The sequence below is a fragment of the Equus asinus genome, chromosome 26, assembly GCF_041296235.1.
Source record: "Equus asinus isolate D_3611 breed Donkey chromosome 26, EquAss-T2T_v2, whole genome shotgun sequence".
NCBI classification, from domain to species: Eukaryota; Metazoa; Chordata; class Mammalia; order Perissodactyla; family Equidae; genus Equus; species Equus asinus.
The window spans coordinates 12,827,849-12,842,741 of NC_091815.1; positions in this window are offsets into that span (position 1 = coordinate 12,827,849).

Consider the following 14,893-nt stretch of genomic DNA (forward strand, 5'->3'; position numbering starts at 1 on the left):
TGACTATCATTTTCTTAAAATGAAATAACACTGTGTTGAACTCATCTTGCAGGAAGCCATTTAGGGTTTCTTCATACAAAACACCAAACATGTCACTACTGCTCTGACAGAATCTCTGTAAGATTCCTTCACTGAGGAACACACTCTGGTGAAACCAGATTGCTCATAAGTTTTTAGGAATATCTTTATATAAGGCTATTCAAACACATCATATGCTATACAGAATGATGATCACTTCCATTAAATTAAACAACATTGTGATGCAACCAGCTGGCACATGCTATTTATGAACATTTTGTGTGTGTCTTATCAAACGTTTCTCTGCAGCCACAATGTGATAATTATTACATTCATTCAATGAAATACTGTGTTGAAAAAGCTTGCTTGTGGCTGTTTAGAAACATCTTCATGTAAGTGTTCATGCAAGTCTTATCAAACATTTCACTACAGGCATGACAGAATATCTATAACCTTCAATGTCTGTAAGAACACTGTTGTGAAACCATTTTGCTTGTAGCTACTTAGGGACATCTTCATAAAACTTATCCAGCATTTCACTACGGGTGTGATAGACTATCTACAACATTCATTCACTGAAAGAACATTGTCTTGAAAACACCCAGCAAGTAGCTCTTAAGGAACATCTTCACAGATGACATTTCAAACATTTCAGTATATGCCACATGGAACAGCTATCACTTTCTTACAAGGAAAGAGCATTGTGCTTAATCAAGCCAACAGGTAGCTGTTTAGGGATATTTTCACATAAATCATATCAAACATTTGACTACAGATGTGACAATGTCTATAACATTTGTTATCTGAAAGAAAATTATGCAAAAACCATCTTCTTTTCACTGTTTAGGAACGTCTGCACATAATACACTTCAAATACTTAAGTATATTCCACACAGAGCGACTATCATTTTCACAAAATGAAAGAACACATGCTGAATCCAGTTTATAGGTAGCTGTTTAGGAACATCATATATCAAATATTTCACCACAGATGTGACAATATCTAGAACATTCATTCACTGAAAGAACACTGTGAAGAAACCATCTTGCTTGTTAGCTGTTTAAGAATATAAATCAAAGGCTCTTCAAACATATCACTTTATGCCATACAGAATGGCTATCATCTCCATAGCCAGGAAAGAATACTGTGATGAACCCAGCTTGCAAGTAATTGTTTATTAATATCTTGCTCAAGTCTCATCAGACATTTGCCTACAGTCATGACAGGATGTCTTTAATGTTTATTCAATGTAATAACACTATATTTAAAAAAATTTCCTTGTAGCTGTTTAGAAACATCTTCATGTAAGACTTATTAAACATTCCTTTGCAGGAATGACAGAATCTCTAAACATTCACTCATTGAACGAACACAGGGATGAAAGCAGTTTTCTTGTAACTGTTGAGGAACATCTTCGTATAAAGCTTTTCAAGCATTTCAGTATATGGCATACAGCATGGCCATACCCTTCTTACAAGGAAAGAAGGTTGTGTTTCATAGCTTTCAGGTAGATTATTAGGAGTATTTTTATGTAAGACCTATTGAACATTTAACTACAGGCATGACAGAATATCTATTACATCCATTCAATGAAAGAACACTATGGTGAAAGTGGCTTGGTTTTACTGTTAAGGAAGATCTTCATTTCAGTCCTTTTCAGCATTTCAGTATATGCCATACTAAACGGCTGTCACTATCTTATGATGAAATTATTCTGTCCTGAACACATCTTGTTGGATTCTATTTAGGAACATCTTCATATAAGACCTCTCTAACATTTAAGTATATGCCATACAGAATGGCTCTCACTTACTTACAGTTAAAGGACACTGTGCTAAACCCGGCTTGCTGGCGGCTGTTTGAAACCTCTTCATATAAGACTTATTAAACATTTCACTACAGGCATGACAGACTAGCTATAACACTCGTTCACTGAAAGAACACTGTGGTGAAGCCAGATTACTTCTGGCGCCTTGGGAATGTCTTCGTATAAGGCTCTTCAAACACTTCATTATGCCTACAGAATGGCTATCACTTCCATATCCAGAAAGAACGTTCTGATGAAACCAGTGGCTCTTTATGAGCATTTCATTTATGTCTTATCAAACGTTTCTCTACAGCCGCAACATGATATCCATAACATTCATTCAAGGAAACCACACTATGTTGAAAAAGCTTGCTTGTAGCTGTTCAGGAACACTCTCACATAAGACATCAAATAGTTCTCTTGAGGCATGACAGAATACGTATAACATTCATTTTCTGAATGAACACTGTGGTGAAAACACCTTGCTTGCAGCTGTTTAGGGGAATCTTCAAATAAGTCCTATCAAACATTTCACTACGGGCATGATGGAATATCTATAACATTCACACATTGAAAGAATGCTGTGGTGAAAGCAACTTCCTTGTAGCTTTTAAGGAACATCTTCATGTAAGTCTTTTCTAGCATTTCAGTATGAGCCATAGAGAACAGCTATACTTTCTTAAAATGAAAAAACATTGTACTTAACTCAGCTTTCAGGTAGACTTATAGTAACATTTTCATGTAAGATTTATTGAACATTTCACAACATGTGCGACAGAATATCTATTACATTAATTCAATGAAAGATCACTATTGTGAAACCAGCTTGCTTGTATCTCTTTAGAAATAGACTCATATAAGTCTTTTCTGACATTTCAGTGTATGCCATACAAAGTAACTATCACTTTATTACAATGAAAAGTCAGTGTGCTGATCCCAGCTTGCAGGTAGCTGTAGGAACATTTTCATATATGATATAAAACATTTCACTACAGCTATAGGAGACTATAGATAAAGTTTATTAAATGAAAGAACACTGTGGTGTAACCAGATTGCTTGTAGCTATTTAGGAGTATCTTCATACAAGTCTTTTCAAACATTTCAGTGTATTCCATCCAGAATGGTTATCACTTCCATAAAATGAAAGAACAATGTTAAGAACCCAGCTGGAAAGTTGTCTTTTAGAAATATCTTTTTATAAGTCTTAACAAATATTGCGCTATGGTCATGACAGAATGATTTTAATATTCACTCAAGGAAAGAAGGATGAGCTGAACCCTTGTTTCCTAGTATCTGTTTAGGAAGAACTTCATAAAATACTTAAAAAATTACACTACAGACTTGAAAAATATCCATAAGATTCAGACACTAAAGGAACTCTGGTGAAACAAATGTGCTTACAGCTGTTTAGGGGCATATTCACATAAGACATTTCAAACATTTCAGCATATGCCCTACAGATGACCTATCAATTACTAACAGTGTGAGAACACTGTTCTAAGCCCAGTTTGCGGGTAGCTGTTTAGGAACATGTTCATATAAGACTTAACAAACATTTCATTGCATGCGGGACAGAATATATACAGCATTTGCTCACTGAGAGAAAACTGTGGTGAAACCATCTTACTTGCAGCCATTAAGGATCCTCTTCATATTAGTCATTATAACCATTTCAATATTTGCTGTTCTGATTGAATATGAGTTTCAAACAATGAAAGAAACACTGTGCTGAATCCAGCTTGCAAGTAAGTTTTAACTAACACTTCACTACAAGTGTCACAGAATATCTGCAATATTGTTTCACTGAAAGAACTCTGTGGTGAAAGCATCTTGAAGCTATTATTAGGAACATTTGTATTTGAGACATTTCTCACATTTCAGTATATGCCATAATGAATGGGTATCATTTTCCTACAATGAAAGAACACTGTGCTAAATAGAGCTCACAGATAGCTATCTAGGAACGTTTTTACATAAGACTCATCAAACATTTTACAATAGTCGTGACAGACTATACATAACATTCAGTCACTGAAAGAAAACTGTGGAGAAACAATCTTGCTTGTACATATTTAGAAACTTCTTCATGTTCACCATTTCAAGCGTTTCCATATAAGACATACTGAATGAATATCACTTTGAGACAATGATATAATGTGCTGAAGCCAGATTGCAGGCAGCTGTTTAGGAACCTTTTCATAAGAGACTTATCATACATTTCACTACAAAGTATCTATTACATCCATTCAATGAAAGAACACTATTGTGAAGCCAGATTGCTGGTAGCTAATTAGGAACCTCTTGATATAAGGCTTTTCTAATATTTCAGTTTATGCCAAACAGAATGACTATCATTTTCTTAAAATGAAATAACACTGTGTTGAACTCATCTTGCAGGAAGCCATTTAGGGTTTCTTCATACAAAACACCAAACATGTCACTACTGCTCTGACAGAATCTCTGTAAGATTCCTTCACTGAGGAACACACTCTGGTGAAACCAGATTGCTCATAAGTTTTTAGGAATATCTTTATATAAGGCTATTCAAACACATCATATGCTATACAGAATGATGATCACTTCCATTAAATTAAACAACATTGTGATGCAACCAGCTGGCACATGCTATTTATGAACATTTTGTGTGTGTCTTATCAAACGTTTCTCTGCAGCCACAATGTGATAATTATTACATTCATTCAATGAAATACTGTGTTGAAAAAGCTTGCTTGTGGCTGTTTAGAAACATCTTCATGTAAGTGTTCATGCAAGTCTTATCAAACATTTCACTACAGGCATGACAGAATATCTATAACCTTCAATGTCTGTAAGAACACTGTTGTGAAACCATTTTGCTTGTAGCTACTTAGGGACATCTTCATAAAACTTATCCAGCATTTCACTACGGGTGTGATAGACTATCTACAACATTCATTCACTGAAAGAACATTGTCTTGAAAACACCCAGCAAGTAGCTCTTAAGGAACATCTTCACAGATGACATTTCAAACATTTCAGTATATGCCACATGGAACAGCTATCACTTTCTTACAAGGAAAGAGCATTGTGCTTAATCAAGCCAACAGGTAGCTGTTTAGGGATATTTTCACATAAATCATATCAAACATTTGACTACAGATGTGACAATGTCTATAACATTTGTTATCTGAAAGAAAATTATGCAAAAACCATCTTCTTTTCACTGTTTAGGAACGTCTGCACATAATACACTTCAAATACTTAAGTATATTCCACACAGAGCGACTATCATTTTCACAAAATGAAAGAACACATGCTGAATCCAGTTTATAGGTAGCTGTTTAGGAACATCATATATCAAATATTTCACCACAGATGTGACAATATCTAGAACATTCATTCACTGAAAGAACACTGTGAAGAAACCATCTTGCTTGTTAGCTGTTTAAGAATATAAATCAAAGGCTCTTCAAACATATCACTTTATGCCATACAGAATGGCTATCATCTCCATAGCCAGGAAAGAATACTGTGATGAACCCAGCTTGCAAGTAATTGTTTATTAATATCTTGCTCAAGTCTCATCAGACATTTGCCTACAGTCATGACAGGATGTCTTTAATGTTTATTCAATGTAATAACACTATATTTAAAAAAATTTCCTTGTAGCTGTTTAGAAACATCTTCATGTAAGACTTATTAAACATTCCTTTGCAGGAATGACAGAATCTCTAAACATTCACTCATTGAACGAACACAGGGATGAAAGCAGTTTTCTTGTAACTGTTGAGGAACATCTTCGTATAAAGCTTTTCAAGCATTTCAGTATATGGCATACAGCATGGCCATACCCTTCTTACAAGGAAAGAAGGTTGTGTTTCATAGCTTTCAGGTAGATTATTAGGAGTATTTTTATGTAAGACCTATTGAACATTTAACTACAGGCATGACAGAATATCTATTACATCCATTCAATGAAAGAACACTATGGTGAAAGTGGCTTGGTTTTACTGTTAAGGAAGATCTTCATTTCAGTCCTTTTCAGCATTTCAGTATATGCCATACTAAACGGCTGTCACTATCTTATGATGAAATTATTCTGTCCTGAACACATCTTGTTGGATTCTATTTAGGAACATCTTCATATAAGACCTCTCTAACATTTAAGTATATGCCATACAGAATGGCTCTCACTTACTTACAGTTAAAGGACACTGTGCTAAACCCGGCTTGCTGGCGGCTGTTTGAAACCTCTTCATATAAGACTTATTAAACATTTCACTACAGGCATGACAGACTAGCTATAACACTCGTTCACTGAAAGAACACTGTGGTGAAGCCAGATTACTTCTGGCGCCTTGGGAATGTCTTCGTATAAGGCTCTTCAAACACTTCATTATGCCTACAGAATGGCTATCACTTCCATATCCAGAAAGAACGTTCTGATGAAACCAGTGGCTCTTTATGAGCATTTCATTTATGTCTTATCAAACGTTTCTCTACAGCCGCAACATGATATCCATAACATTCATTCAAGGAAACCACACTATGTTGAAAAAGCTTGCTTGTAGCTGTTCAGGAACACTCTCACATAAGACATCAAATAGTTCTCTTGAGGCATGACAGAATACGTATAACATTCATTTTCTGAATGAACACTGTGGTGAAAACACCTTGCTTGCAGCTGTTTAGGGGAATCTTCAAATAAGTCCTATCAAACATTTCACTACGGGCATGATGGAATATCTATAACATTCACTCATTGAAAGAATGCTGTGGTGAAAGCAACTTCCTTGTAGCTTTTAAGGAACATCTTCATGTAAGTCTTTTCTAGCATTTCAGTATGAGCCATAGAGAACAGCTATACTTTCTTAAAATGAAAAAACATTGTACTTAACTCAGCTTTCAGGTAGACTTATAGTAACATTTTCATGTAAGATTTATTGAACATTTCACAACATGTGCGACAGAATATCTATTACATTAATTCAATGAAAGATCACTATTGTGAAACCAGCTTGCTTGTATCTCTTTAGAAATAGACTCATATAAGTCTTTTCTGACATTTCAGTGTATGCCATACAAAGTAACTATCACTTTATTACAATGAAAAGTCAGTGTGCTGATCCCAGCTTGCAGGTAGCTGTAGGAACATTTTCATATATGATATAAAACATTTCACTACAGCTATAGGAGACTATAGATAAAGTTTATTAAATGAAAGAACACTGTGGTGTAACCAGATTGCTTGTAGCTATTTAGGAGTATCTTCATACAAGTCTTTTCAAACATTTCAGTGTATTCCATCCAGAATGGTTATCACTTCCATAAAATGAAAGAACAATGTTAAGAACCCAGCTGGAAAGTTGTCTTTTAGAAATATCTTTTTATAAGTCTTAACAAATATTGCGCTATGGTCATGACAGAATGATTTTAATATTCACTCAAGGAAAGAAGGATGAGCTGAACCCTTGTTTCCTAGTATCTGTTTAGGAAGAACTTCATAAAATACTTAAAAAATTACACTACAGACTTGAAAAATATCCATAAGATTCAGACACTAAAGGAACTCTGGTGAAACAAATGTGCTTACAGCTGTTTAGGGGCATATTCACATAAGACATTTCAAACATTTCAGCATATGCCCTACAGATGACCTATCAATTACTAACAGTGTGAGAACACTGTTCTAAGCCCAGTTTGCGGGTAGCTGTTTAGGAACATGTTCATATAAGACTTAACAAACATTTCATTGCATGCGGGACAGAATATATACAGCATTTGCTCACTGAGAGAAAACTGTGGTGAAACCATCTTACTTGCAGCCATTAAGGATCCTCTTCATATTAGTCATTATAACCATTTCAATATTTGCTGTTCTGATTGAATATGAGTTTCAAACAATGAAAGAAACACTGTGCTGAATCCAGCTTGCAAGTAAGTTTTAACTAACACTTCACTACAAGTGTCACAGAATATCTGCAATATTGTTTCACTGAAAGAACTCTGTGGTGAAAGCATCTTGAAGCTATTATTAGGAACATTTGTATTTAAGACATTTCTCACATTTCAGTATATGCCATAATGAATGGGTATCATTTTCCTACAATGAAAGAACACTGTGCTAAATAGAGCTCACAGATAGCTATCTTGGAACGTTTTTACATAAGACTCATCAAACATTTTACAATAGTCGTGACAGACTATACATAACATTCAGTCACTGAAAGAAAACTGTGGAGAAACAATCTTGCTTGTACATATTTAGAAACTTCTTCATGTTCACCATTTCAAGCGTTTCCATATAAGACATACTGAATGAATATCACTTTGAGACAATGATATAATGTGCTGAAGCCAGATTGCAGGCAGCTGTTTAGGAACCTTTTCATAAGAGACTTATCATACATTTCACTACAAAGTATCTATTACATCCATTCAATGAAAGAACACTATTGTGAAGCCAGATTGCTGGTAGCTAATTAGGAACCTCTTGATATAAGGCTTTTCTAATATTTCAGTTTATGCCAAACAGAATGACTATCATTTTCTTAAAATGAAATAACACTGTGTTGAACTCATCTTGCAGGAAGCCATTTAGGGTTTCTTCATACAAAACACCAAACATGTCACTACTGCTCTGACAGAATCTCTGTAAGATTCCTTCACTGAGGAACACACTCTGGTGAAACCAGATTGCTCATAAGTTTTTAGGAATATCTTTATATAAGGCTATTCAAACACATCATATGCTATACAGAATGATGATCACTTCCATTAAATTAAACAACATTGTGATGCAACCAGCTGGCACATGCTATTTATGAACATTTTGTGTGTGTCTTATCAAACGTTTCTCTGCAGCCACAATGTGATAATTATTACATTCATTCAATGAAATACTGTGTTGAAAAAGCTTGCTTGTGGCTGTTTAGAAACATCTTCATGTAAGTGTTCATGCAAGTCTTATCAAACATTTCACTACAGGCATGACAGAATATCTATAACCTTCAATGTCTGTAAGAACACTGTTGTGAAACCATTTTGCTTGTAGCTACTTAGGGACATCTTCATAAAACTTATCCAGCATTTCACTACGGGTGTGATAGACTATCTACAACATCCATTCACTGAAAGAACATTGTCTTGAAAACACCCAGCAAGTAGCTCTTAAGGAACATCTTCACAGATGACATTTCAAACATTTCAGTATATGCCACATGGAACAGCTATCACTTTCTTACAAGGAAAGAGCATTGTGCTTAATCAAGCCAACAGGTAGCTGTTTAGGGATATTTTCACATAAATCATATCAAACATTTGACTACAGATGTGACAATGTCTATAACATTTGTTATCTGAAAGAAAATTATGCAAAAACCATCTTCTTTTCACTGTTTAGGAACGTCTGCACATAATACACTTCAAATACTTAAGTATATTCCACACAGAGCGACTATCATTTTCACAAAATGAAAGAACACATGCTGAATCCAGTTTATAGGTAGCTGTTTAGGAACATCATATATCAAATATTTCACCACAGATGTGACAATATCTAGAACATTCATTCACTGAAAGAACACTGTGAAGAAACCATCTTGCTTGTTAGCTGTTTAAGAATATAAATCAAAGGCTCTTCAAACATATCACTTTATGCCATACAGAATGGCTATCATCTCCATAGCCAGGAAAGAATACTGTGATGAACCCAGCTTGCAAGTAATTGTTTATTAATATCTTGCTCAAGTCTCATCAGACATTTGCCTACAGTCATGACAGGATGTCTTTAATGTTTATTCAATGTAATAACACTATATTTAAAAAAATTTCCTTGTAGCTGTTTAGAAACATCTTCATGTAAGACTTATTAAACATTCCTTTGCAGGAATGACAGAATCTCTAAACATTCACTCATTGAACGAACACAGGGATGAAAGCAGTTTTCTTGTAACTGTTGAGGAACATCTTCGTATAAAGCTTTTCAAGCATTTCAGTATATGGCATACAGCATGGCCATACCCTTCTTACAAGGAAAGAAGGTTGTGTTTCATAGCTTTCAGGTAGATTATTAGGAGTATTTTTATGTAAGACCTATTGAACATTTAACTACAGGCATGACAGAATATCTATTACATCCATTCAATGAAAGAACACTATGGTGAAAGTGGCTTGGTTTTACTGTTAAGGAAGATCTTCATTTCAGTCCTTTTCAGCATTTCAGTATATGCCATACTAAACGGCTGTCACTATCTTATGATGAAATTATTCTGTCCTGAACACATCTTGTTGGATTCTATTTAGGAACATCTTCATATAAGACCTCTCTAACATTTAAGTATATGCCATACAGAATGGCTCTCACTTACTTACAGTTAAAGGACACTGTGCTAAACCCGGCTTGCTGGCGGCTGTTTGAAACCTCTTCATATAAGACTTATTAAACATTTCACTACAGGCATGACAGACTAGCTATAACACTCGTTCACTGAAAGAACACTGTGGTGAAGCCAGATTACTTCTGGCGCCTTGGGAATGTCTTCGTATAAGGCTCTTCAAACACTTCATTATGCCTACAGAATGGCTATCACTTCCATATCCAGAAAGAACGTTCTGATGAAACCAGTGGCTCTTTATGAGCATTTCATTTATGTCTTATCAAACGTTTCTCTACAGCCGCAACATGATATCCATAACATTCATTCAAGGAAACCACACTATGTTGAAAAAGCTTGCTTGTAGCTGTTCAGGAACACTCTCACATAAGACATCAAATAGTTCTCTTGAGGCATGACAGAATACGTATAACATTCATTTTCTGAATGAACACTGTGGTGAAAACACCTTGCTTGCAGCTGTTTAGGGGAATCTTCAAATAAGTCCTATCAAACATTTCACTACGGGCATGATGGAATATCTATAACATTCACTCATTGAAAGAATGCTGTGGTGAAAGCAACTTCCTTGTAGCTTTTAAGGAACATCTTCATGTAAGTCTTTTCTAGCATTTCAGTATGAGCCATAGAGAACAGCTATACTTTCTTAAAATGAAAAAACATTGTACTTAACTCAGCTTTCAGGTAGACTTATAGTAACATTTTCATGTAAGATTTATTGAACATTTCACAACATGTGCGACAGAATATCTATTACATTAATTCAATGAAAGATCACTATTGTGAAACCAGCTTGCTTGTATCTCTTTAGAAATAGACTCATATAAGTCTTTTCTGACATTTCAGTGTATGCCATACAAAGTAACTATCACTTTATTACAATGAAAAGTCAGTGTGCTGATCCCAGCTTGCAGGTAGCTGTAGGAACATTTTCATATATGATATAAAACATTTCACTACAGCTATAGGAGACTATATATAAAGTTTATTAAATGAAAGAACACTGTGGTGTAACCAGATTGCTTGTAGCTATTTAGGAGTATCTTCATACAAGTCTTTTCAAACATTTCAGTGTATTCCATCCAGAATGGTTATCACTTCCATAAAATGAAAGAACAATGTTAAGAACCCAGCTGGAAAGTTGTCTTTTAGAAATATCTTTTTATAAGTCTTAACAAATATTGCGCTATGGTCATGACAGAATGATTTTAATATTCACTCAAGGAAAGAAGGATGAGCTGAACCCTTGTTTCCTAGTATCTGTTTAGGAAGAACTTCATAAAATACTTAAAAAATTACACTACAGACTTGAAAAATATCCATAAGATTCAGACACTAAAGGAACTCTGGTGAAACAAATGTGCTTACAGCTGTTTAGGGGCATATTCACATAAGACATTTCAAACATTTCAGCATATGCCCTACAGATGACCTATCAATTACTAACAGTGTGAGAACACTGTTCTAAGCCCAGTTTGCGGGTAGCTGTTTAGGAACATGTTCATATAAGACTTAACAAACATTTCATTGCATGCGGGACAGAATATATACAGCATTTGCTCACTGAGAGAAAACTGTGGTGAAACCATCTTACTTGCAGCCATTAAGGATCCTCTTCATATTAGTCATTATAACCATTTCAATATTTGCTGTTCTGATTGAATATGAGTTTCAAACAATGAAAGAAACACTGTGCTGAATCCAGCTTGCAAGTAAGTTTTAACTAACACTTCACTACAAGTGTCACAGAATATCTGCAATATTGTTTCACTGAAAGAACTCTGTGGTGAAAGCATCTTGAAGCTATTATTAGGAACATTTGTATTTGAGACATTTCTCACATTTCAGTATATGCCATAATGAATGGGTATCATTTTCCTACAATGAAAGAACACTGTGCTAAATAGAGCTCACAGATAGCTATCTAGGAACGTTTTTACATAAGACTCATCAAACATTTTACAATAGTCGTGACAGACTATACATAACATTCAGTCACTGAAAGAAAACTGTGGAGAAACAATCTTGCTTGTACATATTTAGAAACTTCTTCATGTTCACCATTTCAAGCGTTTCCATATAAGACATACTGAATGAATATCACTTTGAGACAATGATATAATGTGCTGAAGCCAGATTGCAGGCAGCTGTTTAGGAACCTTTTCATAAGAGACTTATCATACATTTCACTACAAAGTATCTATTACATCCATTCAATGAAAGAACACTATTGTGAAGCCAGATTGCTGGTAGCTAATTAGGAACCTCTTGATATAAGGCTTTTCTAATATTTCAGTTTATGCCAAACAGAATGACTATCATTTTCTTAAAATGAAATAACACTGTGTTGAACTCATCTTGCAGGAAGCCATTTAGGGTTTCTTCATACAAAACACCAAACATGTCACTACTGCTCTGACAGAATCTCTGTAAGATTCCTTCACTGAGGAACACACTCTGGTGAAACCAGATTGCTCATAAGTTTTTAGGAATATCTTTATATAAGGCTATTCAAACACATCATATGCTATACAGAATGATGATCACTTCCATTAAATTAAACAACATTGTGATGCAACCAGCTGGCACATGCTATTTATGAACATTTTGTGTGTGTCTTATCAAACGTTTCTCTGCAGCCACAATGTGATAATTATTACATTCATTCAATGAAATACTGTGTTGAAAAAGCTTGCTTGTGGCTGTTTAGAAACATCTTCATGTAAGTGTTCATGCAAGTCTTATCAAACATTTCACTACAGGCATGACAGAATATCTATAACCTTCAATGTCTGTAAGAACACTGTTGTGAAACCATTTTGCTTGTAGCTACTTAGGGACATCTTCATAAAACTTATCCAGCATTTCACTACGGGTGTGATAGACTATCTACAACATCCATTCACTGAAAGAACATTGTCTTGAAAACACCCAGCAAGTAGCTCTTAAGGAACATCTTCACAGATGACATTTCAAACATTTCAGTATATGCCACATGGAACAGCTATCACTTTCTTACAATGAAAGAGCATTGTGCTTAATCAAGCCAACAGGTAGCTGTTTAGGGATATTTTCACATAAATCATATCAAACATTTGACTACAGATGTGACAATGTCTATAACATTTGTTATCTGAAAGAAAATTATGCAAAAACCATCTTCTTTTCACTGTTTAGGAACGTCTGCACATAATACACTTCAAATACTTAAGTATATTCCACACAGAGCGACTATCATTTTCACAAAATGAAAGAACACATGCTGAATCCAGTTTATAGGTAGCTGTTTAGGAACATCATATATCAAATATTTCACCACAGATGTGACAATATCTAGAACATTCATTCACTGAAAGAACACTGTGAAGAAACCATCTTGCTTGTTAGCTGTTTAAGAATATAAATCAAAGGCTCTTCAAACATATCACTTTATGCCATACAGAATGGCTATCATCTCCATAGCCAGGAAAGAATACTGTGATGAACCCAGCTTGCAAGTAATTGTTTATTAATATCTTGCTCAAGTCTCATCAGACATTTGCCTACAGTCATGACAGGATGTCTTTAATGTTTATTCAATGTAATAACACTATATTTAAAAAAATTTCCTTGTAGCTGTTTAGAAACATCTTCATGTAAGACTTATTAAACATTCCTTTGCAGGAATGACAGAATCTCTAAACATTCACTCATTGAACGAACACAGGGATGAAAGCAGTTTTCTTGTAACTGTTGAGGAACATCTTCGTATAAAGCTTTTCAAGCATTTCAGTATATGGCATACAGCATGGCCATACCCTTCTTACAAGGAAAGAAGGTTGTGTTTCATAGCTTTCAGGTAGATTATTAGGAGTATTTTTATGTAAGACCTATTGAACATTTAACTACAGGCATGACAGAATATCTATTACATCCATTCAATGAAAGAACACTATGGTGAAAGTGGCTTGGTTTTACTGTTAAGGAAGATCTTCATTTCAGTCCTTTTCAGCATTTCAGTATATGCCATACTAAACGGCTGTCACTATCTTATGATGAAATTATTCTGTCCTGAACACATCTTGTTGGATTCTATTTAGGAACATCTTCATATAAGACCTCTCTAACATTTAAGTATATGCCATACAGAATGGCTCTCACTTACTTACAGTTAAAGGACACTGTGCTAAACCCGGCTTGCTGGCGGCTGTTTGAAACCTCTTCATATAAGACTTATTAAACATTTCACTACAGGCATGACAGACTAGCTATAACACTCGTTCACTGAAAGAACACTGTGGTGAAGCCAGATTACTTCTGGCGCCTTGGGAATGTCTTCGTATAAGGCTCTTCAAACACTTCATTATGCCTACAGAATGGCTATCACTTCCATATCCAGAAAGAACGTTCTGATGAAACCAGTGGCTCTTTATGAGCATTTCATTTATGTCTTATCAAACGTTTCTCTACAGCCGCAACATGATATCCATAACATTCATTCAAGGAAACCACACTATGTTGAAAAAGCTTGCTTGTAGCTGTTCAGGAACACTCTCACATAAGACATCAAATAGTTCTCTTGAGGCATGACAGAACACGTATAACATTCATTTTCTGAATGAACACTGTGGTGAAAACACCTTGCTTGCAGCTGTTTAGGGGAATCTTCAAATAAGTCCTATCAAACATTTCACTACGGGCATGATGGAATAT